Here is a 14,182-nt window from a genome sequence, read left to right on the forward strand (position 1 = left end):
CATGGAAGAATTTGGTGTTAGCATCACCCTCACTGAGCCAAGTGATTCTTGACTTGGTCCTCCAAAAATACTCCTCATATTGAAGAGTAAGGTTATACTCCTCAAGCAATTCCTTTTCTAGATTTTAAAGAAAATTGCCATGGGGGTAGTTAGGAAATTTTTGGATACCATCAAGTCTAGCTAGAATTTTTTTCAATTTTTGGAATATATTCCCAAAGACTTTAGTGTTCCAGCTGGAAATGGTTGATGGAGTGGGGGGTTGTAATTACTCTGAAAACACTGATGGACAAGGTTTTGAAAGGAGTGATGACTACCCCACAAGGTTCAAACCTAAATGTTTTATTGAAATGATTTGGTCTAAAGCCTAGGACATCAACAAGAATGGGGGAATGGTCAGACTTAGTCCTTGGTAGGTATGTGAAAGTGGCCTCTGGGTATTGGTTTATCCAGAGGTTGTTCGACATACACCTATCAAGTCGCTAAAAAATAAGTTGTCTTCTGTTTCTATTACGCTTATTGGTCCACATGTACCTGTTACCTTTAAAGCCTAGATTTACTATACTATAATGATTTATACACTGTCTAAAGTTGACACCTCTAGTAGGATTAATAGGAGCACCTCCTAGCTTTTCTTTGGTTTGAAGAACCTCATTAAAATCCCCATCCATGAACCATTTTCCCTTGTGATTATCAACTATACTACACAATTCATCCCAGAGATTCAGACGGGTAGAGTAATCTAGGCTACCATACACAATAGAAAAAAGCCAAGAAGGGTTATCAGGACATACCTTAATCATGACATGAATACCTTGTGTAGATGTGGATAGATTTTCTAAGTGCAGGAGATCCTCCTTCCACATGATAGCTATACCACCAGAGAGGCCAACAGCATTAGCCTGAATATAAGAATCAAATCCTAGAGCATTGGCCAGGGACTTATGTTCTGCTATTTTTGTTTCCAAGAGGACTAGCATCGCAGGTCTGTGGATGTTGGTCATAGCTTGACACTGCCTCCTAAAGGTCATACTATTTGCTTCCCTAGTATTCCAAATTATGAATTTCATCATTAACATTGGATTGTTGGTTCCTTGAGTCATGAGGGTTTTTTCTTTCTCCCCCGGTGTTGTTTGAGGGCTTAGAATGGCAACCGGAGGTGTCTTCTCTGTTGCACTCTTCAGCATTAGAGAGAACGATGTCATTTTCATTGGTGAGTGATCAATAGTAGTTGCGTTGAAGGACTCTTCAAAGCTTCTATGAAGGGTCCTTTCCAAGAGGAATAGTTTGAGCTTTGTTTCCCCAAATGTGTGTAAGAAGCTTTTCATTTATTTATTGATTTGTCTTATTTCCTCTGTAATCGATGTTGTTTTGCTTCCTAAACCGTCTACCCTTCCCGTTGGAGTTGACAGTGGTTGGGCTGGCGGGTTCAGGAGTGAGAAGTTGGGTGACTGGTTGTTTGAGAGGTATGGAGTAGTCGGCATGAATGGCATACTTTAGAATGTCTGGGTCATCAGTGCGTTGACCTTCTCCATGGAGCTCAGATGCTGATATTCTGGCAGCTGTGTCAAGAGAATTGTTTGTTTCCAAACTTATTCCCCCAGTCCTTGCACTACTTGATCCATTATTTCCTTTGTTATCTGAGCTAAGTAGACTGGGTCTTGAAGGAATATGGCTAAGGTTGTGATCCCACCGTTATCTTGAGCTGTATCCATTTCCTTTTAAAAACTTTTTCCATCCACGATGTCGGTTGGCGGTCTGGCTGTGTTGGAGTGGTTACAAAGTAAAGGGGTTCCATCGTTTGATTGATGGTTGTGTTGTTTGGTAGTTGATCCATTTGAGAGTTCTGGTAGAGGAATATGTTGATTGGAGGGATGTTTGTTTTCCGGCCATGGAGGTTTAATTAAAGGAAACATATTAATGGAGTTAATGGATTTGATAGTTGAAGTCTTTTCAGTAGCTTGGAGGTTATGATTACCCTGTATATCGGAGGAATTAATTTTCTTCAGAGAAGATGGAGGGAAGATGTCCATAGGCTCTGTTGAAGTAAAGAGTGTCAAGCTGGCCTCGAGGGCCGCAAAAGAATTAATGGAGTGGTTGGTTGAGTATTTAATGGAGTTGGTATTAGGATCAAGTTTTTCACTATTCTTATTAAGAGCATTTTTATTTTTATGATATATCAAATTATTTTTTTTCATTTGTGGGTTATGATGGTCCACAAACAATTTACGTTCCTTCCCTTTACAAATCAATATCAGTATTGTTGTTTTTAATTATTTCTTTTGTTCCATTTCAGGAAGATGCCTCCTGTGCTAAAGCATTATTAGCATTTAATTTAGAAGAGGTATAAGTGGACTTACCTGGTTGAGTTGTTGTGTTTCGTACCTGGCCATAGTCAGCATGTTTACCATGCTGATCCGTTCCTGCCCTGGGTGCGCCTCTCTTTTTCGGGAAAGATACTACTTGCCATTCGTTTGCTTGCGGCGGCATAGTAGATGTTGATGGGGTGTCTGGGTCCAATGGTAGTGATTTATAATATGTGCAGCTCCGTAGCAGATACCCAATTCTCCCTCAATTGGTGTACAATATCCCTTCCCCTTCATACACCACCTTTTGAGTGTGTGTACCAATCACAATTGAGGTTTTAACAAGTAGTTCGTTTGGCACTTGGATGTAAATTCTAGCATATCGACCTCGTAGAGAAGCTGATGTACAGGTATTAATTTTAAGTAATTGACCCAATTTTCGTCCCACTTTCTCGAGTATACTTTGATCATAGAATTTCGTAGGGAGTTGTGGCAACCTTACCCAAATCGCAGTGTGGGTTAGGATGGCCTTCTCCAGCACAAAATTGGGTTCCCAATATTTGACTGATAGAAAACCTCCAGCGACGAACCACGGTCCACCATGTAGGATCCTCTAAGAATTTTCCAGCAGTTCCAATTTAGCTGTATATTATTCATGCCCAAGATCGATTAGTGTAAGTGGCTCCGTCAGTTACCATAGCTCTTGTAGCTTGTTTTTGAGATGTGGGTGGGACAGCTTCTTGCCATAGACTTTGAGAATTATGGAGTGTTTCCATGGTTGGTAAATTCTCAGCTTGTCTTTCTCTGTGAGTATTATTGCATTACCATTATGATTGGGGGGTCTAGAGAGTACTCTTATTATAAAGAGTAAGTTTTGTTGTTATGAGATTGTTGAACCAGCAATGCTTCTTTGAAGGAATTAACTGTCACAGCTGTAGCTATTTGGTCCTCTTCTATTGCGGTTGTAGTTATTGGATCTAGTGGTTTGGGTGGGTGTGGTGGCGTTGTCGGGGTTGGGTTAACTGTGTCAATTTGCATTGAGAGAATTTCCTCCAGGAAGTTAGTTAGTTATGAGTTAGTTTTCTTTATTCTAGCAAGTTCAGATAGTGTTGTAGATTATTAGCTAGTCTGTAAATTAGTGGGTTAGTAGACCTAAAGTTTAGAATTTTCAGTTTGATTGTTAGCCTATTTATAGGCAGATATCTTTACTTTCATAAGGATATCAGAAATAAAAAAATTCACTACAGTATTTAGCTTCCTTTTTCCTTTCCAACAAATCAAGTATCAGCGTCAGGTTCCTTTTGAAATTGAGTGAATCGTGAGACTTATATCAATTGAATATTTGAGTGGAACAAAAGAGAAAGTGTGAGAGCAAAACAAATGTGGCAAAGAATCGTGAGGTTTTGCAACCACTCATGTCAATTTTTACTGGTGAAAAGTATGAGTTTTGGAGTATCAAAATAAAAACTCTTTCCAAATCACAAAGAGTTTGAGAGCTGGTGGAAGCAGGCTTTGTAGATCAAGCAGGCACTGACAAAGAGACAGACAAATTAAAAGAGATTAAAAAGAACGACGCCAAAGCATTGTTCCTGATTCAATAAGTAGTCCATGACATAATTTTTGCAAGAATTGCAATAGAAACTACAATTGCGGAGGCATGGAAGATTTTGATGAAGGAATTTCAAGGTTCATCTAAGGTGATTACGGTAAAATTGCAGACTTACCGTCGTGACTTTGAAACTCTTTATATCAAAAGTAATGAATTTGTTCAAATATTTGTCTAGAGTTTCTTCTCTTGTTAATCAAATAAAGTCTTATGGTGAAGATATATCTGAAGAAACTATTGTAGTAAAAGTTTTAAGGAGTCTTACTCTAAAGTTTGAACATATTGTTGTTGCGATTGAGGAATCTCATTACTTGTCTGATTATACTTTTGATGAACTAATGAGTTCTTTGCAAGCTCATGAAGATAGGATCCTAAGGTCACATGAAAAAAACAAAGAGAAGGCATTTCAGGTGAAGGAAGAATCCACTCATAAAAAAAATAAGCTAAATAAATTTGTTAATCGTGGTCGAGGCAGAGGTGGATTTTGAGGAAGAGGCCAAGGAAGAAGTTGAGATAAAGGAGGATCAAATGAAGAGAAGCAGAACAGAACATTTCTGTGCAACCACTACAGAAAATCAGGTCATAAAGAAGCTTATTGCTGGCAAAAGCAGAAGGGTGAAAATAGCCAAGCAAGCTCTATGGAGGAAAATGATGATGAAAGTAAACTGATCATGACCCTTTATTGTGAAAAAAAAACTCCTAACTATGTTTCATTTTTGGACAGCGGATGTTCCTACCATATGTATGGAACAAGATATTTATCCAGGGAGCTCAATGAGTCCAAAAATTCAGACGTAAGGCTAAGAGACAACAAGAAAATTCAGGTTGAAGGCAGAGGTACTGTTAACATTATGACCAACCAAGGTAATGCTAAGATTTTAGAAGATGTGATGTTTTTTCCTAGTCTATCTCATAATTTGCTTAGCATTGGACAATTAATGATTAGCAGATACTCAATTTCTTTTAACAATGGTGTTTGCACTATTAAAAATAAGAAATCTGAAAAAACCATTGCTAAAGTCCCAATGACTAACAATAAAATATTTCCTTTAGAAGTTTTAATGGTTGAGAAATGTGTTATGGTAGCTAGTGGTGATAATGAAACTAGACTATGGCATTTGCGTTATGGGCATTTAAATATTAATGGGTAGAAGCTATTGAGCCAAAAGGAAATGGTCTTTGGATTGCCGAAAGTTGAGAATCTAGATTTTTGTGAAAGTTGTGTTTACGGAAAATAAAGTAAAAAGGTTTTTCCTGTAGGTAAGTCTTGGAGAGCTTCTGTTTGTCTTGAGTTAGTACATGTTGATTTGTGCGATTTTTTGAGTATTGAGTCCTTAGGGCAAAGTCGATCATTTTTGCTTTTTACTGATGACTATAGTCGTATGAGTTGGATATATTTCTTGAAATTAATTAAATCTGAAATATTTGATAATTTCAAGAAATTTAAATCTTTTGTTGAGAGGCAAAATGAATGTAGACTCAAAACTCTTCGGAAAGATAAAGGTGGTGAGTTTATGTCAAAGGAATTCAGTTTCTTTTGTGAAGAAAATAGAATACATCGAGAGCTCACAACACCTTATACACCGGAGCAGAATGGTGTAGCCGAACGAAAGAACCGCACAGTTGTTGAGATGGACAGAAGTATGATAGAAGGTAGAAGTGCACCAAAATGTTTTTGGGCTGAAGCTACTGCTGCCTATTTGCTGAACATTTCCCCCACCAAGACAGTTTATAATCAAATACCATATGAATCTTGGAGAGGTAACAAACCCAAGGTAAGCCACTTACGTGTCTTCGATTGTATAGCTTATGCTTTGGTAAATTCACAAGATCGACGTAAGCTTGATGAAAAATGTGAAAATGTATCTTTGTTGGATATAGTACACAATCCAAGGCTTATAAGATATATAATTCAGTGAGTGGCAAAATTACGGTCAATAGAAATGTTGTGTTTAATGAAGATGCAAGATGGAACTTTAATTCTGAAAATGAAAGTTCAAATATTCAATTGTTGCCTTCTAACGATATTGTTGATCAAGAGTATGTAGCAGATCCTTGTTTGGAAGGTCCATCGACTACCTCATCAGTTGCACCAACAACTTCTCCAATATTGGAAGAGGCTTCAGCTGAGCCAACTGTGAGAACTTTTTTAGCCTTGGCTACGAAATTAAATTGGCCAGTGTAACAATTTTATGTTAAATTTATTTTTTTAAATGGTGATTTGGAAGAGGAAGTTTATGTCTCACAACCTGAAGGTTTTATAGTTAATGGTAAAGAAGATAAGGTTTACAGGTTAAAAAAGGCACTTTATGGCTTAAAGCAAGCGCCACGAACATGGTACTTCAAAATTGATTCTTATTTTCAGGAGAGTGGCTTTGAAAGGAGTAACAATGAGCCTACTCTTTATATAAAAGGAGGAGATAAAAATAATTTTCTGGTTGTATGGCATTATGTTGACGATATGATATATGGGTTCAAGTGAGTTTATTGTCACTGAATTTAAGGACTGCATGATGAAGAATTTTAAGATGTCTGATTTGGAAATGTTGCATTACTTTCTTGGTCTTGAGGTGAAACAAGAAGTTGATGGCATATTTCTTTCACAAAGAACGTATGCAACAGATCTTTTGAAAATGTTCAATATGGTAAATTGCAATGTTGCTGCTACTCCAATGAATATCAATGAGAAGTTGTGTCGTGATGATGGTTCTGAAATGACAAATGCAACTTATTTTAGAAGTCTGGTTGGTGGTTTGAACTACTTGTCTCATACCAGGCCAGACATTGTTTTCTCTATCGGCGTCGTATCTAGATTTATGCACAATCCAAGCAAACTTTACCTTGGAGCTGCAAAGAGAATATTGAGATATATCGCAGGGACATCAGAACATGAAATTTGGTATTCTAAGGTAACAAATTTCACATTAACTGGTTTTACTGATAGTGACTACGCAGATAACATTGATGACAGAAAGAGTACATCTGATTTCTTATTTAATCTCGGATCTGGAGCAATTTCATGAAGTTCAAAGAAGCAGGAAGTGGTGGCCTTATCAACTTCAGAGATTGAGTATATTGCAGCAACTTCAGCAGCTTGTCAAGCAGTTTGGTTAAAGTGACTTGTTGCAGATTTTAATCAGAAATCAGTTGGTGCGACTGAGATTTTTTTGCGACAATAGATCTGCTGTTGCAATGACGAAGAAGGCAGCTTTCCACAGCAGAACAAAGCACATAGATATTCACTATCACTATATTCGAAATCTTGTTTCTACTGGAGAAATTACTTTGAAGTCTTGTGATACAAATGAGCAAGCAACAAACATCTTCACCAAGTCACTTCCGCAAGCAAAGCACGAGTTCTTTAAAGGTCAACTTGGAGTTTGTAGTTTTGAATCAAGAGGGAGTGTTGAGAAATGATTCAAAAAGATACTTGACCAAGTCTTCAGGAAGCTAGTTAGTTGTTAGTTAGTTTCCTTTATTCTAGCAAGTTCAGATAGTGTTGCAGATTATTAGCTAGTCAAAAAATCAGTGGGTTATTGGACCTAAAGTTTAGAATTTTCAATTTGATTGTTAGCCTATTTATAGGCAGGTCTCTTTACTTTCATAAGGATATCAGAAATAAAAAAATTCACTGCAGTATTTTCTTCTCTTTTGCTTTGTTTTCTGTCCAGCTACTCATTTAGCTTCTTTTTTCCTTTCCAACAAAAATATCTTCATTTTTGCGCATAAAAGATCTGAAAAAAATAATATCTTTTATTTAATTTGTAAGTAGTCATAAGAGACCATTCCTACTAAATTTTTCACAAGGAAATAAGATCTCTCCTTATCACGCGGAATGTGTTAGTCGTCATATATATATGTTATCAGAAAAATGAATGAGTAAATTAAATCTAAACATGCATGATAGATTGAAAGGATATCATTCATAAATGGCGAAAACAAGTTAAAATTTTGAATATATGATATAATGTTCTTATTAGATATTTTTGATTCAAATATTGAAAAGTTTTTACGTGCCTGTGTTCTCGAGTGTCTATTATATCAACTTCTTTGATTATATACATTAGCCTAAATGGAACATGTATGGGGTTTTACGACTTATTAAGATTAATACATATAATTAAAAACATATTTTAGATGGTTAACTTATTTACTTAATGAGTGATTGGGAACATTTATATAAATTCTTTCAATTTTTGAATTGAAAGTGTCTAATATTAACACTTTATCATTTGTTCAATTCCTCAATTGGAACAACCACATCATACGTATATGAGATAAGCATCCAGTACACTCTTGAATTATGGTCAAAGTTGCTACAACACACTCCAACTTCACAGGGGTTCTATTACCCCCTGAAGTTAATTTCAGTGTATTTTTATCACCCTTTTGTGCTGACGTGACATCTTTATTATATAAAAATGAGGTCCACATCAACTAAAAAAATGTTACATCAGCTAAAAAGACTGACAAAAATACGTAATAAGATCCCTATAAAATTAAAATATGTCTAACATATTTAATCATAGTTCAACGAATACTAAATGCTTTACTCTACATATATTTTCATAGGCAGACCCCATAAAATGCGACACGACCGATTGCCACTTTATGCGCGGGGCTGGGGTACACCAAAGAGCCCCAAAAGTTTCACTCATTGATGGTATTGACCAATTCAATGGTCTTCTTTTGTACTCCCTTCGTTCCATTTTACTTATCCCAAATTGGAATGACACAGCTATTAAGAAAATAATAATTGGTAATGTAACTTTACCAGTTTACTCCTCTTATTGTGTTTTGTTATTAGTTCCAATATTGATGAATGGTTAATGATAAGGAGTAATCAATTACACTAAGGATATAATGGAAAAATAAAAATTTATCTTGTCTTGATAAGTAAAAAAAAGAAGTAAAATGAGACATTAAATTAGAAAATTTGGGACGGATAAAATTGAACGGAGGAAGTAATAGCTTGGGTGAGTCATGGTTCCTCTTTGTCAGTTTTCAGTTATTGGAGACGCATGCTTTTTTATAACTGCGTGGTAGGGCACAATTCAAGAAGCGTATCTCTCTAAATTCAGTATTTTTAATATGTGAAAATTGTAATAAATGATAGGTATGAATCCCAGTATTTTTAATATGTGAAAATTGTAATAAATGATAGGTATGAATCCTTTTAACTTTAAGAATATAATAATAAATTCAATATTTGAAGTCTCTAAAACTGAAGACAAAGAAAAACTTTGAATCCTCCTTTAGCACAACTTCCACTTCATTATTCATACTCGGTCATATTCTTCTAAAGAAGGGTGTTTCGTAAATGTATGATATATTATTTTAATAGCTCAGCTCGAGTTTCAATAATTTTCTTCCAGGAATGGTATCATGAGTTAAGTTTGTATGCACTCGGCATAGGGTGTTTGGGAGTACTTATAAGTTGATCAAAATAATTTATAAGCATTTTTTTACTTATATTAGTGTTTGACAAAATTTTAAGTAGCTTAAAATAAGTTGATTTTGACTTTTTTTAAGCTAAAATCAATAAGCAGCCTAATAGGTACTAATTTTTTCAGAATTTAAAGTTGACTAACAAAATTACCATCTTATCCCTTACAATTATAAGTTATTCCTATTTTACCCTTACCCTAATTCTCCTTTTCTACCTTTAGCACACTTACAATTTCAATATTTGCTTCCACTATAATTGCACCTCAATGATACGAAACAATCTTTTCAAAGCATCTCATTTCAATCTCTTAAAAAAAAAAAAAATTCTTATTTAAAAGTGATTCAAACCTAAATAATCTAAAACCTAATAGCTATTTAGATTTTATAAAAAGCATGACTTTTTTGATTTATAAGGAAATTTTTCCTTTTAAAAAAAAAGAACGTGTTTTTTTTTTTCTAAAAGAAAAAATACTTTTGTACACTTACGGTTTTATTTTGGGAAGAACGTGATTTAAAAATACAAAATTACTTTAGTAAACTTATGATTTTATTTTGGGAAGGTTAAGTATTTTTTCCCTAAAAATTTAATAAAAGGTGTTGCTGTTTTTTTCTTCAAAAATTTAAAATAAGATTTTTTTTTTTTTTAAACTTTATGGCAGTTAGTTGATTTTTATGTTTTATAAGGAAAAGTTTTTAAAAGATATTTTTCTTTTATATATAGGATTTTTAATTTTAGATATTATAATATAATGATATAATAATAAAAAAATATTATAAAATGACAATTTTGTCTAAAGCATAAACGTTTAATGAAGGGTAAAAAGTTCAAATCACTTTTTTAAGAATCTTCATACTTTTAATATTATATATATATATATATATATATATATATATATATATGTATGTATTAAAATATATATTAATTTTAATTTGAATCATTTTAACAAAAAAATTAATAACAATCAACTTTATATATTATTAACAGCTATAAGGGTTTTCAGTCATTTTAAATAAAAAAAAACGTGCTTAAAAGCATTATTTACCAAACACATCAATAACTTTTTTTAAGTTTCAGCACTTTTATCCAAACACTTAATTGCTTATTTTTAAAATAAGTTCAGCACTTTCAAAAGCACTTTTTTTCAGCCGCTTTTTTTCAGCTTATCCAAACAAGCTCTTAATCTATTTGAAGGCTACTATTCCTATATATCGCTCACCAATATAAGTATCAAAATTACTATGTCCATCAAGGAAAAAAATCACATTTTTTTTGTCTCTGGTAACTTATGTATCCTAATGTTTATATTTTTCAGCAACATAAGTATCAAAATTACTACATCCACCAAACTTTAAAAGATAGAGAAACATCACCCAAGCTTTGATCTCTAAGTGATAGTGTTTTATATATGAGCTAATTTTGCTTATCCCTCATATATATATATATATATATATATATATATATATATATATACCCATTTCCTTTGTTGGACCTTTATGGTGGTCCATAAGTGCTCTCAAGTTCTAGCATAGAATAGTCAAAACAAAGGCCGGTTTCTTTCCGTTTTTGAGAGAAAGATATTTCTTCCTGCGATTTCTGGCGATGAATCGAATCTGCCATCTATTTCAATTTAATCTTGAGCTGATTTGCTTTTTCTAAGCTTGAAAAAAGGAAACAAGTTAAATCATAAATAATTTATTTTGGCTATTTGAGTGTATGAGAAGTGGGGATGCATTGCTTTTTGCTAAGTAGGAAACTATAATTGTAAAAATATGTCTTTCCACATCAAAAAAAAAAAGATATAAAGATAGATTCGAACCTACAAAATTATATAATTATGGTAATTGTTTCCCTACATTACATCAGGGGGAAAAGGATCTGGAGATGCACTTACAAATCAAATCAAGAATAAAGAATTCTAGCACTTGAACAACTAGAGTAATAAAGTAGTACTCCCTCCGTTTTAAAAAGAATGACCTACTTTCTTTTTTAGTTTATTTAAAAAAGAATGACCCGTTCCTTTTGTGGTAATACTTTAATTTCAACTTTTCACATGGCATGTTTAGAACCACAAGATTGTCAAAGTAGGTCATTCTTTTTTAAACGGATAGAGTACTATATTTCGGAAAATAACCACAAAAAAGGAAGCATATATGCCGGTAAAGTTGTTGTCATGTGGCAAGGAGGTAATGGGTTCAAATTGATATCTCTTGCAAGAATGTTAGACAAAATTATGTAGACTCTTGTAGTTTAGCCCTTCCCAAATCTTACATATATAATAGGCGTTTTAGTGCAGCAAGTTGTATTTTAATTACAAAAATAAAGATAACGACGGTAATAGCTTTCCCGGCGCTCTCCAAATTAATGTCCACTTCTTTTCGTCGCTTCTTCTTATAGGTCGCTTCAACGCATAAATATCCCATCCATTTGGTTGCCAAACATTAATTTTTCCACCAAAAAAGTTAACAAAGTCGACAGTATATACTCCCTTTGTGTTTCGAAATAATTGATCGTTGTTGATCGATTTGATACTCTCGTTAAGAAAATATTTATTAAGTGTTTATTTTAATAAATTAATCTTATTAGCTATGCTTTAAAAATATTACTCCATTTAAGTATATGAACTTTGTTTAGTCATTTACTGATAAAATATAGTATTTGAAGAACATAATAAAATTTTCTTAATTTTATAAGAGAAATAATTAAATTAAAATAAATATTTTTAAAAAGCAAGTAGAACTATTTTGAAATAAATGAGTACTTAAATAAACACTAAATGAGTGAACCATCGACTATATTATATGAGCAGTACAATTATCTAGAAGAAGAAACCAATGAAAAAACTTAAGTGGGCTACTATTTTCACAGCTTCCAGCAAATCCTAAAGGTGGCAGAGAGTAAATAAAGGAGAAGATACGAAAAGAAAAGAAACCCAAAGCTGGGTGAAACGCAGTTTTAGAAGTGGATCGTCGTTCGGTTAGTATCTGTTGGGTTACATCTGATCCAATTTAAAAGGCCCAGTTGTAAGCATACCACTTTTTGGGCTGATACACCAGAGTTTCGGACTTGCAAAGGAAATTACTAACAAATTCTTCTTCTACTACTACTATTTTCTTAAGGGAAAAGAAGACTCTATAACACTTTTTAAAAGGGTAAAATTCAGAAATAGCATATTTATTCCTTTAATTATGAGTCTCATAGCAATTGTTTTATAATTACATAATGTAACAAGTTGTATTTTGTATTTTTGCAAACTATTGCTACAAAAACACAAATACATATGATTTTTACTGCCCTTATGATCGATATTTATTTTGTATTTTTGCAAATTGTTGATACAAATACATATGCTATAAAATATAATTTGATAAAAGTGTTGTTATTTTCTGTAACTTAATACTTAAGTATGCTACTCTATGTATTTTAAAATTCAAAAATAATATACTTATCCCCTTAATTATGAGTTTCATAGCAACAGTTTCATAATTACATAATATAGCAAGTTGTATTTTGTATTTTTGTAAACTGTTGTTACAAAATACAAATACATATGATTTTTACTATCGTTATGATCGATATGTATTTTGTATTTTTGCAGACTGTTGCTACAAAAATACAAATACATACAAATACATATGCTACAAAATATAATTTGATAAAAGTGTTGCTGTTTTTTATAATTTAATACTTAAATATGCTACTTTATGTATTTTTTTCCTTTCAATGAATAATCTAAATTTGATATCTTTTCAGAAAGTCGCCAATCATGTATACTATTTTTATTTTATAACAATTTCCTAATTTGGATCATCTTGGCCTATGTAGTTCAGATACAGTCCATATACATATTGATACAGTCCATATACAATATTAATATAATTTTCAACTTGGGTCATTCGGTCATTGTAAAAATATTTCAGTTTTTTTTTCTATAAATTTTTTAAGTGAAAAAATATTCTATTTTTTTTTATTGTTTAGAAATAATAATTAAATATAATTATATCAAAATGATATAATTGTTATATAGAATATGTATCAAATATGTATATGTATAAAATATACATATAAAAAAAATATATAGAAAGTGCATAAAAATTAAATAATTGTTGTATAAAATGTGTAAAAAAAGTATAATTATTGTATAAATTATGTATCGAATGTATAATTTTCATATGAAATATTTATATGTATAAGATATGTGTAGAAATTATATAAAAGTTGTGTAGAAATGGCATAGAACAATACAGTAAATTGAAATGACTAGAAAGTGAAATTTAAATTCGATGATCATTTTCGTGGAAATTCTTTAATTTGAAGTATCGTTTCTGTCCCTTCCTCTTTTCTTAATGTGTTTGACCATAGAAGTTGAATATATCTTTGTATTTGATTATATTTTTTGCAAAGCTTATTTGGAATAACATACTTAATACAACTTCAAAAGCAAAAAAGGTGAGTTGAAAACAAATTCTAAACATATACTTCCTCCGTTCGATTTTACTTATCACATTTTGAATCGACATACCTATCAAGAAAAATAATTAATAACATGACTATTTTACTATAGTATCCTATTAAATAATGCATAGATTGTATCTTGAAATTAACATTTTTTAAAATAATGTTAAAAATAAAATAGAAAAAAGTTACGGACTTTTAATATATCAAAGATAATAAGTAAGAGTAGAAATTAAATTAAAAACTTAATCACAAGTAAAAGCTAACGGAGAAAGTATTGGGACCATTTTGATCATTTCCTCATGCTTGACCTTTAGCGCTTTGGTTGAAAAAAAAAAAAAAAAAAAAACCTTTAGCGCTTAAATAAAAAAA

Source organism: Capsicum annuum, chromosome 3 (genome assembly GCF_002878395.1).
Source record: "Capsicum annuum cultivar UCD-10X-F1 chromosome 3, UCD10Xv1.1, whole genome shotgun sequence".
Taxonomy (NCBI): Eukaryota; Viridiplantae; Streptophyta; class Magnoliopsida; order Solanales; family Solanaceae; genus Capsicum; species Capsicum annuum.